Genomic DNA, 6,000 nt, shown 5'->3' with positions numbered 1-6,000 from the left:
TGAGTACTCGCAGGGCTTATACCAACATACATATATTTGGTGTATGCAGGGATTAATAGGCATTTGTAACATTGCATAAAAGCATGACGTTTATTAAAAGGTGACATGCTCATGATTCATATTTCAATTCTTAACAAGTATAATTATATTGACAAGTTACATTGACAACATAGTTAAGCGATCAACATCATAATTCCTCTCATCATCGAGTTCCATCATTATCGCTACACAGAGTCTAGAAGAAAGAACAACCAAGCTAGTCTGTCCAAAGACTTTAGGCTTTCAAAAAGATCTATGTAGAGATGTACAAATGTGCCCACATGGACACCAAGGACGAACCACCACACCCTTGCCAGATAAGGGTTGCCTCATGGTTCCAAACTTTCCTCAATGTGGTTCTCAAATCGATGAACAGTTTGACAAGGTACTGATGTAACAACATCTCGTGTCTACACCGTGTCATCACCCCTCGTGCTGATAGGGAAGTCACCACTAAGTACTTGACTTACCACTCCCATTTGTGACATGTGGCTTCCTTTTTCCTTTTCGTGGAAGGTCCATCATTCGAGCCACCAACATCCACTGAATCAGCGGCTGGCTAAGGACAATCTGGATGCTCAACCTTCAATAGATCAAAGATCCAATTCAACCTCCGCCGACCCAGAAGAGCAAACTTGATGTTATGGATCTCAACGGTATCCAAGCCACCAACAATATCCTCTGCAGCAACCTGCACCCCTCTCACACCTCCGCCAAGCCCGGCCCCCCTCACGGCTCCCAGCTCCCTTCAACTCCTCTTCCCACCGGGCGCCAACATCTATCTCTGGACATGTCAAGCCTTTGTACTTCTCATCTGTTACAGAAAATAAACCCTTGGCACCAATAAACCCTTCAAAAAGATGTTGTGCGCACTGGTGCTGAGCCAGCAGTCTCAAAGAATCCACAACCGTGCAAGAAACATCGGTGACCGCACCCTTGGCAGTCATGTTTCTGAGCAAGGGCTACTCACCACATAGCTCAGAACCCTCGCCATCCGCAGAATGCAACTTGTAGTAGAACCAATGCTCCAGCCATGGCGAGGCCCACTTATTCTTCTGAGCCTAAAAGGGAAAACCAGAACCACTCCTATAGCAAAAAGTATAAACCCCAAACTAGCACACGGAGGTTACCCCATCCTTGGCCACGTTCCTGGGCTGGTAGTAGACCCGATGCATTCACACAAAAGCATCCAAGTCAACATCAACTCCTTGAGACTTGCACACCCACACAAAAATAGAAAGCTTCGTAAAGCACGAGGGATTTAGCTTATGAAATCTGACTCCAAACATCTTGAGCACCTCTAGAACAAAAGAAATCACCCAAAATCATAGACCCACATAAAAGATTTCATGAAACACCACAAGTTCATTGTTGCATGGCTTCAGCACTGTCTCTCCCACTGGAGCCCTCGCATCACGTCTGGCAAACCACTTATACGTAGCGAAGGTATCCAAATGTTGGTCTGTAACCAGGCTCGGCCCAAAATCAAAGGATGGGGCCTCGATAGTGGTTGACGCGCCAGCCAAAGCCTGCGCACCATATATAGGCCAAGCAGTTTGCCTTGTACGAGCCATTTCACTGTCAGCAACACCTACTGAATGAAATGGCCCTAGTGCCGACATAAAGTACAACCAAACACAACAGTGTCGAGCTCAATAAACCAGCATACCTAAGAGACGACAATGACATATACCTTCATGATCTAAGAATCCCACGGCAGCTAAACATCACCAATAACACAACTATCGCCAAATGCACAACCTTCGCCACACATGCAGCTCACATGTCTCGGGAAACCCTCGCAAAATGCAGCAACGGCAGCAAACCGAGAGTAGGAGAGCCAGAAAAAAAAGACCCCCACCAACAACTCATATATATAGACCTATCCACTCACACCATCTGCCCACCAAGCGCGTTGTGAGCACAGAAACCAAGGAACGACGCTCTGATCCACGCAGAAACTCGTCCTCACCCACATTTTTACATGCAAACCCTATAGACAGTAACCTAGTCATCTTCGCAAAAAAACACGGTAACCAGCCCGACTTGGGCCTAGCGCTAGTGGCCAAAGGTAGACAAGCGTTGCTAGGGCCAAGGGCCTCTGGTCTCGACCTCTGCTCACCCTCTTCATGGTTTAGCTACTTTGGCCCATCAAGCTGGCCCAAACCCTTGTGGGGCTACTATTGAGGATGCCTTTGGCGCGTGACCCCATTCTAGCCCACATCCAAAGAACTGAGCCCTCAACTGGCGCCCAAAGGACTTTCCCTCGGGCTCAAGGAACCAACCATTGATGCTCCTACCCATCTCGGCCTAGAAGCTACCTTTGATGGTGCCCTCACCGCGCCTCGGTTTGCCAAGGGACACTGGCGAGGGCGCCTTGCCAACTCACTCGGCTGAGGTCGACCTAGATTTTTGTCTTTGCACATTGAGTGCCACCCGCATTGTTGTCTGGGTGGGAGGAGAACACCACAAAGCTAGATCTATCGCCATGGGATGATGGACTCCCCCCAAGATGGAATCCCCAACAACGTTAGGAGAGTAGTTGGGCCAGCACATGGGATGACCATGATGCTCCCGGACTTTTGTAAAACAAAGCATGGCCTACAAAGGGATGAATGTAATTTTTCCGTACCCCTAGGTGTACCCTATAAATATTCAATGGGCGGGTCTGTGGTTGATGATGAATTAATGGCCATTTACCCTAGAATTGTCATCGCCTCCGTTTTGTGGGACCTTCGCTTTCCTTCTCGTGTGGGACATGTTCGAACCGGTGATGACCATCGAGTTCTCGATCTTGGAGCTGGCTTGCAGTTGGCCCGACTCGTCACCACGAGCCTGCACTCCCACAGGTCCCAGGTCCACCAGAGCTGACAACATATAAGGCCCATGGGGCTTACTCAACCCAAAAGACTAACCTGATAGGTTGGACTGCCCCTGCCTTATATATTGTGCTCCCCACCATCGATATCTAATGTGGTACTAAACCCCAACAATCTCCCTCGTAGTCACACATTGGGCTGCCCTCGCCATGATGTGACACTTGAGATGTTTATCGGGTTTAGCTTTCTGACCTTGGGCGGCTCTGATACCAATTGTTGGAACCGGCGATGACCACCGAGTTCTCGATCTTGGAGCTGGCTTGTAGCTAGCCAGGACGAGACTACGCTCCCACAGGTCCCAGGTCCATCAGAGCTGACAACATATATGGCCTTTAGGACTTACTCAATCCAAAGGACTAGCCAAATAGGTGGGGGCTTCTCCCGCCTTATATGTTGTGCTCCCCCACCATCGCTACACGAGGTGGGACTAAACCCAACAATCTCCCACATAGTCACACATCGAAGTGCCCCCGCCATATGTAACACTCGATTGAGATTTTTTTATCGGGTTTAGCTTTTTCTTTCGACCATGGGCTCACGATACCAATGGTTGGAACTGGCGGTGACCACCGAGTTCTCAATCTTGAAGCTGGCTTACAGCTAGCCTAGCTCGTTACGAGCCTACGCTCCCACAGATCCTAGGTCCACCAGAGCTGACAACATATAAGGCCTTTGGGCCTTACTCAAACCAAAAGACTAGCCTAAAAAGTGGGGTTCTCCTGCCTTATATGTTGTGGTCCCACCATCACTACATAATGTGGGACTAAAACCCAATAATCTCCCCCTTAGCCACACATCGGGATGCCCCCGCTATATGTGACGCTGGAGATTTTTTATTGGGTTTAGCTTTTTTATCATGGGCTCTGGATACTAATTGTTGGAAGCGGTGGTGACCACCGAATTCTTGATCTTAGAGCTAGCTTGCAGCTAGCCTGGCTCGCTACTATGAGCCTACGCTCTCCAATGTCCCAAGTCCACCGAAGTTGACAACATATAAGGAGTTTGGGCCTTAGTCAACCCAAAAGACTAGCCTAATAGGTTGGACTGCCCCCACCATATTTGTTGTGCTCCCCCATCATCAATATCTGATGTATGACTAAACCCCAACAATCTCCCTCGTAGTCACACATTAGGGTGCCCCCGCCATGATGTGACGCTCGATATGTTTAACGGGTTTAGCTTTCTGACCTTGGGTGGCTTTGATACCAATTGTTGGAACTGGTGGTGACCACCGAGTTCTCGATCTTGGAGCTGGCTTGCAGCTGGCCAGGACGAGACTGCACTCCCATAGGTCCTAGGACTACTAGAGCTAACAACATATATGGCCTTTAGGACTTACTCAATCCAAAGGACTAGCCTAATAGGTGGGTGCTTCTCCCGCCTTATATGTTATGCTTCCACACCATCGCTACACAATGTGGGCCTAAACCCAACAATCTCCCACATAGTCACACATCGAAGTGCCCCCGCCATATGTAACACTCGATTGAGATTTTTTATCGGGTTTAGCTTTTTCTTTTGACTATGGGCTCACGATACCAATGGTTGGAACTGGCGGTGACCACCGAGTTCTCAATCTTGGAGCTAGCTTACAGCTAGCCTGGCTCGTTACGAGCCTGCGCTCCCACAGATCCTAGGTCCACCAGAGCTGACAACATATAAGGCCTTTGGGCCTTACTCAAACCAAAAGACTAGCCTAAAAAGTGGGGTTCTCCCGCCTTATATGTTGTGCTCCCCACCATCACTACATAATGTGGGACTAAAACCCAACAATCTCCCCCTTAGTCACACATCGGGATGCCCCCGCCATATGTGACGCTGGAGATTTTTTATTGGGTTTAGCTTTTTTATCATGGGCTCCGGATACCAATTGTTGGAAACAGTGGTGACCACCGAGTTCTTAATCTTAGAGCTAGCTTGTAGCTAGCCCAGCTCGCTACTACGAGCCTACGCTCTCCAATGTCCCAAGTCCACCGAAGTTGACAACATATAAGGTGTTTGGGCCTTAGTCAACCCAAAAGACTAGCATGATAGGTTGGACTGCCCCCACCATATTTGTTGTGCTCCCCCATCATCAATATCTGATGTATGACTAAACCCCAACAATCTCCCTCGAAGTCACACATTAAGGTGCCCCTGCCATGATGTGACGCTCGAGATGTTTAACGGGTTTAGCTTTCTGGCCTTGGGCGGCTCTGATACCAATTGTTGGAACCGATGGTGACCACCGAGATCTCGATCTTGGAGCTGGCTTGCAGCTAGCCAGGATGAGACTACGCTCCCACAGGTCCCAGGACTACCAGAGCTGACAACATATATGGCCTTTAGGACTTACTCAATCCAAAGGACTAGCCTAATAGGTTAGGGCTTCTCCCGCCTTATATGTTGTGCTTCCCCACCATCGCTACATAATGTGGGACTAAACCCAACAATCTCCCACATAGTCACACATCGAAGTGCCCCCGCCATATGTAACACTTGATTGAGATTTTTTTATCGGGGTTAGCTTTTTCTTTCGACCATGGGCTCATGATACCAATTGTTGGAACCGGCGGTGACCACCGAGTTCTCAATCTTGGAGCTATCTTACAGCTAGCCTAGCTCGTTATGAGCCTGCGCTCCCACAGATCCTAGGTCCACCAGAGCTGACAACATATAAGGCCTTTGGGCCTTACTCAAACCAAAAGACTAGCATAAAAAGTGGGGTTCTCCCGCTTTATATGTTGTGCTCCCCACCATCACTACACAATGTGAGACTAAAACCCAACAATCTCCCCCTTAGTCACACATCGGGATGCCCCCGCCATATGTGACGCTGGAGATTTTTTAATGGGTTTAGCTTTTTTATCATGGGCTTCGGATACTAATTGTTGGAAGCAGTGGTGACCACCGAGTTCTTGATCTTAGAGCTAGCTTGCAGCTAGCTCGGCTCGCTACTACGAGCCTACGCTCTCCAATGTCCCAAGTCCACCGAAGTTGACAACATATAAGGCCTTTGGGCCATAGTCAACCCAAAAGACTAGCCTGATAGGTTGGACTGCCCCCACCATATTTGTTGTGCTCCCCCATCATCAATATCTGA

This window comes from Miscanthus floridulus, chromosome 14 (genome assembly GCF_019320115.1).
Source record: "Miscanthus floridulus cultivar M001 chromosome 14, ASM1932011v1, whole genome shotgun sequence".
Classification (NCBI taxonomy): Eukaryota; Viridiplantae; Streptophyta; class Magnoliopsida; order Poales; family Poaceae; genus Miscanthus; species Miscanthus floridulus.
The sequence above is the reverse complement of the archived record's forward strand: the minus strand, read 5'-3'. Positions refer to the sequence as shown.